Consider the following 15,743-nt stretch of genomic DNA (forward strand, 5'->3'; position numbering starts at 1 on the left):
TCTCAAATGTTTCGAAGCCATTGCTATCAGCGCAAATAGGCAGCCCATTCTGAGGGAGGCGTCCACCACCAGTGGGTTCTCCTCCTGCTATTCCCGGCAGTTACTCCCACAAGTGGCTTCATTTTCTGGTCCTCCATCCACTAGGAGACTGGACTCATTTCCTACAGCAGGATGTTAACGGCTATTACGCAGGGAAAAGAGGCTCCCTGGTCAAATAAGTTTGGGAAATGCTGACTTAGAGTTGCCATTTCGTTGTGAATATTCAAGGGGATGGAGATACGGATTCAGCATTTCCCAAACTTATTCGTCTAGGAAACATTTTCTACCCCTAGAGGCCAAAGTTCTGACAAATACACTTAAAGGGACACTGATTAGCTCACTTCCCCCATACACTGGATCTAAAATTCCGTGAATTACTATTATAGCCAGAACTGGATAACAAGGCCAATCTCTTCACCCATTTCCACCAGAGAACAGGGACTAGGGACTAGGTATAAGAGCGCGTTCCGAAAGCAAGTCTGAGTCTCCATTCACACTTTGATGGATGGTTAATGCTCTGAACAGAAGAGGCAAGTATTAGTGCTGGGGGCCCCCTGGTTAAGTGGCCTCCAGTGAGTGGGTCATGGGAAATACAAAACAGATATTCAGTACAACACATGGGCAAGAACATTCTACCCATGCTTCCTTTATAAGGACTCTCTGAAAAAGACAACCGGTTAAAGACTCTATTATGTACAAACTAAGTCTGATAGACACAAAACAAGGGTCCACAGAGGGATACGAAGCATCCCAAACACTCCTCCCGGGTACTGCTTCCTCTGTGGTGTGTCAGCTCTGTGTGGTCAGAGTTAGAAATACAGTAACAACCATCCGAAGCACCCGGATGGCCAGCACTTCATGATAATCACTTGTAGAACTGACCACGTCACTGTCTTCAGTGAAAATAGATTTTTCTATTTTATATGCATGAGAAAGAAATTTTAATTTATTCTACATTATAATTTTATTTGACCAATCAATGGTGCCCTCTCATAGCACGTGTATTAATTCAAAGGAAACTAAATTTCTACGCAAGTGCATACACTACATCATAGCATGGAAAGTTGCAAGAAACCCGTCCTTTGGGGGGAAATACTGTTATAACAATGCAGTCTGGTAATGTGGAGCTTTATATTCACTGAGTACATTTTCCTTATGTCCCCTCCCAAGCCTCAGGGGAGTATTTATGCATGGAGTGCTTATATTTCACTTATTGCCATGGTTTTGAGAATAAAGTTTGGGCTGTGGTATTGCCAACATGTTGATTAATAACAGGTATTTACTTGAGGAACTTCCCTAGGACAAACACAACTAGCAACGTTTAAAGATGGAGCTAACATTGGTGATCACGTCCATAGGAAGCACACGAGAGAACTGTTCCCCATATCCTGGCAATTTTTTGGGATGGTATTTATAAAAGAATATTAAAGCTGATTTTAAAGAATCCCAAAATATCTGGAGAATATATATATATATATATATATATATATATATATATAACCTTTTTGAAAAGGAATTTGGCAACATGAGTTAAAATCTCCAACATATCTTTGCTCCAGTAATTCTGCTTATAGAAATCTCAGAAACAAAGCAAACAAAAAACCCAACCCTCAGATGTGGACAAAGAAATTTCTCACAGTATTTGCTTTAAAGGCAAAAATTATAAACACGAAATATTAAGCGCTAACATTTATTAAGTACCAATAAGTACAGTGCTTGCATGTGAATATTATATTGCCATGTAGGGAGAGGTGAGTTTTCTTGCTGAGTAGCATCTCCCCCTTCCCCCTGAGTTCCCGCAGCACTCAAAATCAACCTGCCGCAGGCTCCCAAACCTGGGGTTAGGTGATTGCCTGGCCCACATCCTGTATTTCCTGTGTGGGTGACTGGCACTCCCAGCCACACAATTACCCAAGCCCCATGTCCAGGAATCATTACCTACTTGTCTCTTTGCCTCATCTCCTTCCCCAAACTGATGACTGAGTCCATTGTCTTAATAACTCTTGTACCATCCTCACTGTTGCCCAGTCTTGGTCTGTCTTGCCCACACAATTGTTTCCTTGACTAATTTCTCAGCCCCCTGCAGTCCACGCTCCCACTGCCAGCCTGATGATCTTTCTAAAATACAAACCTCAATCCTATAAACCTATTTCTCAAACTCTTCAGCGACTCCACTCTAGTGCAAATGCTTAGCCAACTATATACCAGGCACTACTAGGCGTTTTCTACATACTGAGTCATCGAATCCTCACACAAGCCTACAATGAGAGTACTCTTATATTCTCCTTATAGAAAGTATTATCAGCTCATTTACAAATGAGGATATGGGGCACTGCAGGGTTAGGTGATTGTCTGGGCCACACACCTGGGAAGGAATAGAACTGGTGAATTTTCTGTCTGACCGGCTCTCTAGCTCTAGGCTCCTGGCAAACAAAGCCCTCAGGCCATGTTGCTCCTCAGGCCTCACCTCCACATTTCACCTGCACCCTGTATTCTAATTCACAGAGTCCTGACACTGGCCCTCACACCTTTCCTATCCTCAGCTGTTTTTTACCTACAACTTTTCTTTGGTGAATCTTTCTTCTCTTTCCCAGAGCAAATTCATACTTGATGCGTTTCTATTATGTGCTGGCCTCCAGGCAATGTTCCAGGCACTGGGGCAGAGCAGGGACCAAGCCAGACAGGCCTCTCTGCTCTCAGGAACCCACCATCGTAGTGCATGGGGCAGGGATGGTGAATGGAAAGGAGAGGAAAGTAGACAACAATTATGTTAATAAATGAACAAGATAACTTCAGTGAAAAGGTTTGGGAAGAAAATAAAACAGGGTAGTAGAGGAGGTTATGTAGACTGTGGCCAAAGGAGGTGATAATGGAGCAGAGGCCTGAATGCTAAAGAAAGAGGCAGCCAAGCAGAAAGATCTGAGGGCAAGCCTTGAGGTGAGAAAGGACTTGATCTGTTCAAGGACAGAAATAATGTTTGGGAAGTGAGCAAGGGGTGATGTGGTGGGTGATGAGGACAGAGAGGGGAAGGGGCTGGGTGGGACAGAGCCTGGTACATCAGGGTAGAGAATTTGGATTTTATTTCAAGCGCAGTGGCATGCCGCATGGGGCTTATAAGCAGGGGGGTGATAAGGCCTGATTCACCCCTCCCTTTTCCCCATGGTACTTGTCTATCATATACATCATTATTATAGTACCTGTCATTCTGAGTAACAATTCTTTATAAACATGAAGTCCTTGGGAAAAGAGGACCTGTCATTTATCTTTGACTAGAGGCCCGATGCACGAAAATTCGTGCAAAAGTAGGCCTTCCTTCCCCTGGCTGCCAGCACTGGCTTCCCTCCGGCCCCGGCTTTGTCCCGAAGGACATCTGGAATGACATCCGGTCTAATTGGCATATTACCCTTTTATTATAGATTTCCCAGTGCCAAGCACAGAGGGTACATAGAAAGTAGTTAAAGCATTTTTCATGATTAAAAAGAAAACAATTTCCCCCCCAGTATCTGGGGCCTTCTAGACATTGGCATGCTCAACCTCTGGAGAAGCACTCAGTTTGTCCCTCCATCTCAAATCTCTGCTGCCTCATCCACCCATACAGCCTCATCCACCTTCTGATGCTCTAAGTGCCCGAAGAATTGTAGTAATTCAACATTTCCCTGCACTTGAATGCATTGATCCAGTTGGCATTTATTGGACATGTGCCATGTACCGTGCTAGGCAAAGGGGCTACAAAAGTTTCTAACTCGTGGTCCCAGCCCTCCAGGGCAGACTCTTCAGTGATTATAACACCTGGTGATCAGTGCAAAGTAGAAATAGGTTCAAGCTACGAAAGGAGCCTAGAGCTAAAACAACAACAGCAACTGCATCACCTTTGTGAGTCATGTAAGTGCTGCTGTTCACACAGATTCTGCACCTCATGAGCTCATAAGCATCCTAGGGCCTACAGCCTAAGAGAGGAGTGCCGTCATCCGATCAATGTCCTTAGTGATGACCCATGTCCCTCTGGAGGCTGAGAGAGCAGGACAAGGAGCAGCTGGTCAAAGAAGATTCCTCTGCCTCTACAAAGGCTGGCTGACCTGGAATACACAGGCAAGGCAGTCCCCTCAGCAGGAGCCCCTCCACAACACAGAGAGGGGGTGCTGTGGCATCGTGGCTGCAGGAGTGAGGGAATCCTGGCTTCCAGGAGTGAAGCTCAGGTGGCTTTCTGACGCCTGGTTCTGGGATGCTCCACAGCCAGACTGGAAAAGGGGAACAAAGGGAGGGAACGCCACTGCGGTGCACCATTTAGAAATAAAACATTTAGTGATTCAGCAGTTGAATCCAGGTATCTCATAATGTTAGCTGAGGTTCATGTTGGTTTGGGACTAGTAGGAGGGAAGGCTGTAAATTACTTTGGTTGATCTGTCCTTCAGTAGTCACTGATAGGAATTTCCAGTAAATTCTCCCTTTTAACACATCGAGAAGTAGAAGAAGGAGCATACTGAAGACAAAATGTAATGTAAAAAAAGAACAAAATGAATTATACCAGGTGGTTACACCAAAGGGTACTGTGTTGGTGGGTGTGGGGAGTTTCAGGGTGGTAGTAATGCAGGTGTAGGGAAAAACATGAAGGTAGAGGGTGGAGAAGTGGGAAAAGAAGACTCCCAGCTCTCCTCTCTCCTGAAAAAACTTGGATGAACATGACTCCATTTATATAAGTACTCATTCTTTTGCATATATTTAAGAAGTACAATTACTTCCCATGGACTTAATGAATGGTCCTCATATCCCCCCAGTGGAGTTGGAAGGAACATCCTATTTCTTGGGACTTTGGCCTATTCTATTCCACCTGCACACATACTGTTCCAGTCAACAGGACGTCTGCTACCAAGCCATCGGAGGGGCTGCCAATGACACAGAGACTGGGGTGATATGTTAGTTTCCATAGCAACAAACAGTTGGGGTTGCCAAATAAGATTATACCCTGGATGTAGTGTACACACACACACACACACACACACACACACACACACACACAATCTGCATAGGCTGAAAGATTAATGATTCTTGTTTTATTAAAAAGAAAGAATGACAGCATAAGAATATCCAGATATTCTTATCTATCTCCCCTACCCTATAAATACGTTTTCTTTCCAGGAGGTAGATCAATTGTGAAACATCTACAGGGAATCCAGAGGACACCAGGAGGCCCACGCAAATCATCAGCTCTTCTAAACATAGTGCATCTATTAACAAGAAAGAATAACACAGTTCATTAAAGCTTAACCTCCTTTGATTCATTTGGAAGTTAAATTTAGTGATACTGGATAGGACCCAAGATGGATACAGAACACACATTACTCCTCCTTAAAATCATTTTCCGTTAAAATTGGCTCACATAGTCAGAAAAACCCTCCTCACACAGAACTCTTGCCTCAGCAAAATGGAATTTCATTTCCCCTAATATCCTTTGTGCCTGAAACTGTAAAGCATGGCTTGACAGATAGTATTGGTAATGGTTTCAGAGTAAGTTGAGTACCTGAACCCAAGGAATGTTGCTGAATGGCTAGATGCCAACCTGAGGGAGGTCTCTGTGGTTGGACCTCAGGGCTGTGTCCTTGACCCTAGCCCACTTTGATGAAGATGTGTGAGCTGGTCATCTTCAGTTTCCCCCTCCAGATCCACTCGGTACCTTCTCCACCCTGCTCTGTGCCTCTTTGGGCTGCCTCAAGAGCTCCCAGTTCCTCTGGCTTCTGTTTGGGTTTGGCCAATGGGGAGCTCTGATGGGACATCAGAGAAAGGGCGGAGACTGAGGCTGAGATATTTATTCTCCCAGTTCCCTCCCTACAATATTATCTCAGGCTGGCAATGCCCCTAGTCTGGAAGGCATAGCCCCTGTCAAATGGTCCCTCTCCACATGGTTTCACTCGATGGCTCCCTCCCCTCCCCTTCGGGCTTATGGGTAGTAGGGGTAGTGGGATCCCACAAGTCCACCCCTTTGTAAATAGTCCTTCTATTCATCTCTTGGTCTCCCTGCATGTTACCTAATTTGAGTGCCCTATCTATTTCCAACTGGGATCCTAGCTGATACCAAAAGTGTAATACTCGTGTTGGTATATGACAAAGAAATAAATCAATAACTATTTCAATTAAATAAAAGTGTAAAACAAGAAACAGTATAGCTATAGTAAAAATCATGAAGGTGGCACCTTAAGAAATACTGCACCAGACTCTGCTGTGTCTTTCCAGATCCACTGCACTGCCTCTCCCCAGGCTACTCAGCATTCAGGGAATTGATGGAGGAAATCCACACAGGAAGCATAATAGGCATAAAAGCCAGCCTGATTCTGTGTTGCAGCCTCTATGGGCCAAATAAACGAGGCATGCGGCCCTCAGGCCGCGAGTTTGACATGCTTGCTCAACACCTTTCTTCTTCCCACAGTGAGGCTACTTAACCTTCTACTGTCCATCAACTATAGGCTCAGCCCATTCCCAGTCCCTATGCAATCCCAATTTACACCTAGCTTTGTTCCTCCCCCAAGAATTAGGATCTGGACCCTGATCTTCCATCCTGTGATTTGAGTTGTCCCCCGAGGACAGATTGCCCCAATGTTGGCTGCCTCATCACCTTGGATACCCCATTTTCTCGATCAAGAATGCCAACAGCTTGTCTGGATGGCCACTTGTTGGTGGTTGCCATATCCCTTAAAGATAGTGACTAGCTTGCTGAATGGAACCTTTGTCCATTCGTGCAACTGAATTTGCCTTCTAGCACCCGCTCAGCACAGGTGAGTGGGTCCTGATTCTTCTCACAGGCTTGGTAGACTCTACACGTGCTTCAAGGCCTTTTCTCAAAACGCATTGGCCACTCCCTTATGGGAACAGCTTTCAAAGTTAACTTGTGGGATTTTAAATTGCCAGCGAATCATTCTCAATATTCTATAGTCATATTTAGTCATATTTGATTTTTGACCTCAAAGGATTAGCCCCCTCCGTATTTACAAGCGTTAGCCATGAATGGTCCTTGATAGTCTTCAGATATCAAATAGATCCTTAAAGGATCATCCAATGATACTTAGTGAAGCGTGACAGTGGTTAAGGGGACAGGTGTGGGCAACAGACTGCCTGAATTTGCTTCCTGGTTTCATCACTTACTAGCTCTTTCACTTTAGATAACTTACTCATAGCAAATGCTCCAATTTTATCATTTCTAAAATGGGGATAGTAATATTACCTACATCACAGGATTACTGGGTGATACGTTTGTATATAAAATACTTAGAACAGTATCTGACACTTTACTAGTATAAGTGCTATTTAACAGTAACTAGTGCATTTTTTGTCCATATCATAATTATTACTTAGCAGATATAGTTAACATAGTATTTAAAAAGAAAAAATTAAAACAATGTTAATATAAATAACTTGAGAACATGGTCCATTTATTAATGCTACTCTTTCCTGAATAAGGCCATGTAGGGACAGAAAACAAGCACTTAATCCATTTTGAAATAAGGTTGGGTATAAATAAATCCATCAAACAATAACCACATACCCTGTACTATATGTAGGCCAGTATATACGGCACTTTACATGCTATATTCCTAACCCTGACAACAGTCCCAATGGAAATTATGATCTCCACTGGCCAATTTCGAAGCAGAAGCTCAGACAGCTTAAATAAATTGTCCAAGGTCACTCAGAGCTGAAAGGGGTGGAGGTAGACCCATCTGGCTCTCATTGCTCATGTTCTTCCTATTACATTTCACTAAGCCCATAAAGTGATTCAATTGATTTTTTTAAACAAACATCTACATTGGTGTAATCCCTTTTAGATTGGTCACCTTGGCAGACTCTATACTAACAGGTTCCAAGGGCACTGCCTTTGCTCAAAACACTCTGGCCACTCCTATATTGGAATGGATTTCCAAGTTAATTGGAGGGCTTTGAAGCTACCAGTTAATCATTTTTAATATTCTACAGTCATATTTAGTCATATTTGATTTTTAACCTCAAAGGGTATCACCCAGTTTTATCACCCACCTTGTTTACAAGATTTTGCTGCGAATGCTGTTTGCTGCTCCCCAAATGTCACACCCACCCCTAAAGGTTGAAGATGTGCAGCAGCCAAGATTACTGAAAAGACTCTGGTTCAAGCACCGAAGTCAATTCCAAAACAGGGCTTTAACAATGGTTTTGGCCAATGGCCACATCTTTAACACAGGCCTTTATTCTTGCAGAGTGAACAGAGGGACAGGAGGCCGTTTGGACGAACACATTCTTCTGTGATTATTACAGAATCAGGCTGGGTACTTTCACCCACCTTGAAATCTGTGTCATTGTGGCTACCACTTAACCAGGCCGGAAAATTAATTCCTCCACTTGGATTCATTCAGACGGGCCAACCCGAAAGCTCTGATCACAACCCAGCCTTTGATTAAAGAGAAAGTTCTGAATGTATGCAGACTTCCTATTGTCTGGCCCTCTGTCTCTAGCACTTTAACAATCAAATCATTCATTTATTATTCTGATTCCAATAAAATGCATGAAATAAGCTTAAGGCAATCATGGAAACTCAGAGGGGAACTCTTACAAATTTTATGGAAAACTCAAAGGGTATTCTCTGGAAATCAAAACCAATTAAAGGTCTATCTGAGTTTTTGTGAAATGCCCCTGGTATAAGTCAAACATATCTACATAACCCATATTTATTGAGGGTTGCAAAAACTTGGCATTTTTTTCTCTTCCTTTTTGTCATTTTTCCTCCTGTTAAATCCCTTTCTTGATGCTCCTGCACAACTTTCCTTCCTCACGCCACCACGTTTATTATCTTTGTTGCTACATTACCTTCAGTTCAGGGCTATTAAATCACCAGTTATAATCAATTTCAGCCATTGTTCTGATATTTCTGTTATTACACAGAGAGCCATAGACACAATACTATAGTGGTAAAGACAGTAAATCTCTAAAATCAGGTCAGCTGTTAGTTGTCAGAGGCTCAGTGCTTCACGCTGATGGGAACGTGAATATCAGGCCAAGGATGAATTGAACAGTAATTCATTAAAGTGTACTCGTTCCTTTGAGACCACATCACCTCAAATTTACTGCTATTGTTACTTTTACAAATTATTGGGCTCATTAGAAAGTCAGTTAACTTGCTTCTTTCTATTCCCTCAAGTTTGCTGTAGCTCTCCCTAGCATTTTCTTTTAAAATTCACACCAGAATGCCAGCCACGATCCTAATTATGACGCTTCAAATTAAATTCTTGTTTCCAAGCTTCTTTTTTATTCACAGGTCAAGAAAGCAGTGTGCTGGCATAGTCCTCAAACATTTTTTCAGTTATGCCCCAAATCTGATATAAATGAGATGATTAAAAAGCTGAATCCCAAAAGATTTGCTCCCTGACAATATGGCTGCATAACTCCCCAAATCTATTAAGCAACTATTAGGTAGCAATATTGGTGATGACTTAAATTTAAATTTGATGAGCCAGAAACCCCATGTTGATTCCAAGCCTCCCACAATAATCAATTCTCTCAATTTAGTCACATTACAAAAAGTTATCAGGGAAAGAAACACAATGTAGGGAAAGAAGAAAACGACTTTCTCTTAAAATTATTCATGGATCGTCTAGACACTCTTAAGAGTTCATTGGACCTGCTGACTAGAATGTAAAGAGATAGGGTATCTGCACTCTACACTCTTCTTCTAGTTAACTGATCTCATTTAGGCCCCAAATATGTACAGATCAGTGAAATTCAAACCTGATTTTCTAGGACCCACAACTTCTCAGTCACCTTGAGGGAAGACACAAGCTTCTCCAAAGAAAGTTCTTTTTAACTTGATTTGTTAAAAAATAGCATAGACGGGCCAGCGTGGCTCAGTGGTTGAGCATAGACCTACAGAACCAGGAGGTCAAGGTTCAATTCCAGTCAGGGCCTATGCCTGGGTTGTGGGCTCGATCTCCAGTGTGGGGAATGCAGGAGGCAGCCATTTGATGATTCTCTCTCTCCCTCTCCCTTTCTCTCTGAAATCAATAAAAAATATGTATATTTAAAAAAAATAGTGTGGCCCTGGCTGATGTGGCGAAGTAGAATATTGGCCCACACAATGAAGGGTTATGGATTCAATTCCTGGTCAAGGGCATGTACCTAGGTTGCTGATTCTATCCCCAGCCACAGTTAGGGTACATATAGGAGGCAACCAATCCATGTGTGTCTCTCTCTCACCTCTCTCTCTCTCTCTCTCTCTCTCTCTCTCTCTTTCCTCCTTTCCACTTTCTCTAAAAATCAGTAGAAAAGATATCCTCAGGTGAGGATTAACAAAAATCAAACAAACAAAAATAGTGTCGATTTTACTGATGATTTCATAGCGAAGACTGAGGTGAGAGATTGCATTGCTCATCACACAATTACCTAATTGGTTTAATTTTCCCACGTCTTCCTTTTCAGTCGTCAGCCACAGGGCTTCTCTCATGTTATCAGAAATTTCTCTCCAAATAACAGGAGATAATGAATAACAAAGAAATGAACGAGTGAAAATGCTGGTTGTTGCTGTGACCCAGATCTAAGTAGTATACTGTCTGGTCAGCCGTTTCCCAAGGGGATTGGTCCCATGTTCATCCCTCCTGCAATCTTCACCCTTGTCCTTTAATCTCAGGTGTCTTTGGACCTGGAGTCCAGAGTCACTGTCCCTGCTCCTTTCCCCTCTCAATTACTCCCAGCCTCACCCTCCCTTTCCCTTCTGTCCCCCACACCAGTAACTCTCATGCTCATGGCTACAGCCAACCCACAGCTCCTGCCCTTCAGCACCCAAGGCTTCTGCTGCAGAGAACAGCAGAAGTCTCTCAAAGATTCCTCCAGCGGCAATGAGGCTATGGGGAAGCCCTGCAGAGTAAGAACACAGAGAGCCCTCTACTGCCACCTGGAGGAGGGGTGGGGAGGGGAAAGAGAATGTACTAGTAAGAGCTGGGAATTGAGTCAGAGGCTGCATAGTGGTTAAAAACCACACTGAATCAGACTGCCTGGCTTCAAATTCAGTTCCAACGCTACTAGCTATGGGACCTTGGACAAGTCACTTCACTTTATTGTGCCTCGGTTTCCTCTCCTCTAAATGGGGGTAGCAATAGCATCCACCGCATAGAGTTATTCAAGAGTTAAATGAGGTAATAGGACACTGAGAACAAGAATAAAAAATGTACTTGTCCACCCTTACAATGTACCACACCGAGAATGAACCCTCATGTGAACTATGGTCTTTGGGTGCTGATGGCGTGTCAATGTAGCTCATCAGTTGTAACAAATGCGCCCTCGGGTGCAGCATGTCGACAGTGGGGAGACTGCATGTGCGGACGGGGGTGGAAGGGAACTCTCTGTAGTTTCAGCTCAATTTTGCCGTGAACCTAAAACTGCTCTAAGAAGTAAAGTATATAAAAATATATGTCCTTATTTAAATATATATTTATATATATTAAAACATACTTTATATTATGCATGCTAATATAATATACAGGGGTGGACAAAAGTAGGTTTACAGTTGTTAGTATGCAAAACCCAGAGTTTATTCTTGTATTATCATTTATTAATTTAATTTTATTTATTTGTACTATAACTGTAAGCCTACTTTTGCCCACTCCCATGTATATGTTAAGTATAGATATATAGGTATATATTATATAAATATTATACACATAAATAATGTAAATGTGCTATATTTAAATATATTCTATGTAACATAAATATAGGGTGTCCCCCCAAAAATGTACACACACACTTTGAATAATTATAAAGGCGGTGTTTATTAAAATACATTTCGTTCTCAAAATTGAGCTATCAGCTGTTAAAGTGTGTATATATTTTTTGGGGGACATCCTGTAAATAAATTATATATTATATTTAAATATATATATTTCCTTATTTAAAATAGGCAAGCAAGGCTGTTCCACTTTTTAAAACTACCCCCCTTCCCCTCACTAGAGCTTAAATGACATTGTCCCAGTCCTAAGGCCCTATGAATGCAGGTGTGGGTGGCAGGAATCCCATGGGCGCAGGGAGTCTGGCTCACAGGCTATTTTGTGGTGCGTGTGTAACTGCTATTTCCAGAGCCTCTGACAGGCTGGTGTCTACGCCCTGGGCTCTGGCTCACAAGGTGCCTGTGCAGACACTGGCGGCGTTCAGCTCACATCTGCCACTGTGACCGCCCAGCACGCTGTGCTGCGACCGAGCCTCGCTCTTGCAGCTTGCGCTTGGGTGAGCTGCTGTTCCGATTGCCCACCGCATGGGTGCCCGCTTCAGCTTCTAGTGCCAACCTGTCTGACCTGGTGTGACCCACCCCCAGCCAGCTCCAACTCAGGAAAATCACAGCTGTGCGCGGGCAAGCTGTTTACATCCCTGGATTTGCAATCACACATTCTTAGCACCTGTCCTCATGTAGAAAACGGGCCGATGAAGGGTAATTTGAAAGTATCAAAATTGCCACTCTGAGGAATTTATGTATATATTCATACATAGTGTGTAAAATGCCTTTCGTACAACTTTAAGTTACTAAAGCGTAGCTTGTGATGACAAAAGACCTGAAACAACTAAAATGTCCATATTAGGAAACTGGTAAAATATGTTATACATAGAATTCTATGAAAGACAAAAGGGTGAGCTTTCTGTACAGATAATAGAGCAAACTCCCTGGTATAGTAAATTAACACAAGGTCAGAACAGAGAGTAACAAGAATCATCACAAAGGCAGAAGAGGGGGAAAGAATGTATATGTGTAAAACTCGCTGAAATGACCTAATACCAATAGTTGTTTCTTTTGGGGGGAGGTTGAGGAAGGAGAATTGGGCAGATGGGGGAGTAGGGTGGGGCGAAAGCTTTTCACCCTCTACCTTTTTGTACTTTTTGATGTTTGAACCATGAACCTATTTTTTTAAAAAAACTAAGAAAGCCATGAAAATAATAACCAGTTCTGCCTCCCTCATGGGGAAGGTGGCTGCTTGGGGAACTGTGAAGTGCCTGGAACTCTATCACCGTTCTAGCCGAGGGGGGCTTTGTGGTGGGGCTGACAGCCGAATCCAATAAAACCTTCCTCTTCTGTCACTGATGGAAATTTCTCACCAGCCTTCTTCCTACCACGCTGTTACTCAACCTGTTTCTCTTTGAGCCTTGCTATTCAAGAGTGAGGTTTCTGTTGACAGACTGCAGGGGAGGGAAAGGACTTGAAGAGTCACTATGCTTATAACTCAGGCTGTGGCCTCTCATTTGCATTCCAGAAACTCAACTGTTATCAGTTCACTGATGGATGGAATTATAACGGTAACAAAAGTTTGAAACTGAAAGGGTTGGTAAAGCCCAACAAGTCCCTCATCTTCCAGGTAAGGACACCAGTGAGTGGAGAGGGTAAAGGGCTTGTTCTAAGTCCCCCAGGTGTCAAGGAAGCCGCCAGCAGGGAGCAGGATGCTGCCTCTTCTCTTGTCACACCTCCTTCCACCAAGATGCCAATGTATTAAGTTACAAAGAGGACATGCTATCTAGTTATGGTACAAAAGACAGATGTACTAAATGACAGAAAACAATTACAAAATGATGCATGGTTCAATGACACCAGAGCAAGGGAAAGGAATTAAAAACATTCAGACAACTCAAAGCAGATCTGATCAACATGCCATCCTTTCTAGCCACAGGACACCTGATTGTCCAGTGTCCAGCATCCACATGTCCTTTCTGAGGAGAGGGCAAGGGGTGCGTGCCATCTCTACATGGCTATTTGGATGTGAATAGGATGTGGCAGAAATGGTTTGTTGCCACCAAAAATTTGAGCTCACCCTCTGTAAGGTAAGACTGTCACCAAGAGCTACAGTTCCAAGCCCTCCTTATTCGGGTGGGGCCAGGACCAGTTCTCTCCACGGGAATGAGAGTGGAAGTGAGCAGTCCTTTCCGGGCTGGGTCCCTGAAGAGGGGAGTTTGCCTTTTCCCTGCTCTCCTGCCCCCTCCACTGGCTAAGTAAGAGTCTGGGGCCTGCAGGATACCAGAATCACAAGAAAACCAACGGTCCAAATCTCTGATTCAACCAAGGGAAGGAAAACTGCCTACTGACCAGAAATACACTGCACTGGACGGCCACTGCCAGTAAATGAACCTTTAATGTGTTACTACAATAACGATGTGGACTTGTTTATGTTATTCTCATCAACCAGCGCAGGGAACATTTCAGTGGGGCCTCAAAACAAGTCATTAACGCTCCGCTCTAGAAAAGAATCACTGCGGATCCGGTGAGAACATATCCTGTTTCTGCTTTTCGCTCCATATCTACATCATATATCACAATTTACTGAGTTAATTTAGGCAATATCTATTGACTTCCTGCTATGAAAGATGATGAAAGATGAAAACGTAGAATTTAGTTCACTTAGTCTTTCCTTTCCTTCTGTCTCCCAATGTATAAAAATTACACTTTTTATTGGTTACATTTGTAATTTTAAATACTAGCCTTTTTTTTAAAGACCATCTTTTGAGTATTTTTAACTTTATAATAAAATTGAGAGGGAGGTACAGAGATGTCCCTGTATACCCTGTCCCCACACATGCATGGCCTCCCCCATTACCAACATCACTCACCCGAATGGTACATTTTTTTGTATTTTGCCTTAAAGTGCTTTGATTTTGCCTTTATACTCAATTGATCGTTGGGCATAGAATTCTATGTTCATCATTTTTTTTTTCATACGATGAAGTCATCATCCTTTGTGTTTTAGCCTGTTTGTGTGCATATGAGTCACCTGGAGATCTTACTAAAAGGCAGATTCTCACTGGTGGGCCGGGGGTGGGGCCTGAGAGTCTGCATGGCTAAGAAGCCCCAGATGATGATCCCACCGCTGGTCTGAGGACCATGCTGGAGCCGTGTTTCCAGCATCCAAGGCTGCTGCTGAGAAGTCTGCTGTTAGCCTAATTCATATCCTCCTGTAGTTTTCTTCTCTCTGGTATCTTTCAACATATTGCTCCTGTTCTTAATGTTTGGGAATTTCAGGAGAATGAGGCTTTAACTCTTTAATTAATCATTGTCTTCTGCACTTGGTAGGCCATTTCAATCTGAAGGTTTGTGTCTCTCTTCAGTTTTGGGGATGTTCTATTATCTCTTTGATAATTTCCTTCCTCTTCCCCTGCCATTTTCTTTGGCTTTGCTTCCTGAGACTCCTGTTGCTCATATGCTGGAGTCTTTTCTTTTCCCAGCTTTACTGAGATATAATTGACATATAACTTTGTATAAGTTTAAGGTGTACAACCTGTTGATCTGACCCAATTATATACTGCAAAATGATTCCCACCTTAGTGTTAGCTAACACCTCCATTATGTCATATTATTACTGTTCCTTTGTGTGTGTGCGATGAGAACATGTAATATCTACTCTCTGGCAAGTTTAAAGTATATAATACAGTAGTAGAGGCCTGGTGCACAAAAATTCATGCACTCAGGGGTGGGGGGGGGGGTCCCTCAGCCTGGCCTGCGCCCTCTCACAGTCTGAGACCCCTCAGGGGATGTCCACCTGCCAGCTTAGGCCTGCTGCCTGGGGGATCGGGCCTAAGCTGGCAGTCAGACATTCCTCTGGCAGCCCAGGAGCGGGCCTAAGCCGCAGTCGAACATCCTTAGTGCTGCCGAGGAGGTGGGAGAGGCTCCCGCTACCGTCGCTGCACTCACAGCCATCAGCCCAGTTTGTGGCTGAGCAGAGCTCCCA

The 15,743-nt window shown here is 43.2% G+C and overlaps 1 protein-coding gene across 3 annotated transcripts in view; it reads right to left on the reverse strand.

The window, feature by feature from the left end:
* APBA1 (amyloid beta precursor protein binding family A member 1) overlaps positions 1–15,743 on the reverse strand; it is a 179,302-nt gene that overhangs the window by 65,897 nt on the left and 97,662 nt on the right. Inside the window, exon 1 of one of the 3 annotated variants that reach the window (XM_014454087.2) lies at positions 5,152–5,265. The exons of the other annotated variants lie outside the window; for them this stretch is intronic. The gene's annotated coding sequence lies outside the window, so the exon portion shown is untranslated. Of the gene's footprint in view, positions 1–5,151; positions 5,266–15,743 lie in introns of those variants that run through there. 3 annotated transcript variants of the gene reach the window in all.

This window comes from Myotis lucifugus, unplaced genomic scaffold (genome assembly GCF_000147115.1).
Source record: "Myotis lucifugus unplaced genomic scaffold, Myoluc2.0 scaffold_31, whole genome shotgun sequence".
Classification (NCBI taxonomy): Eukaryota; Metazoa; Chordata; class Mammalia; order Chiroptera; family Vespertilionidae; genus Myotis; species Myotis lucifugus.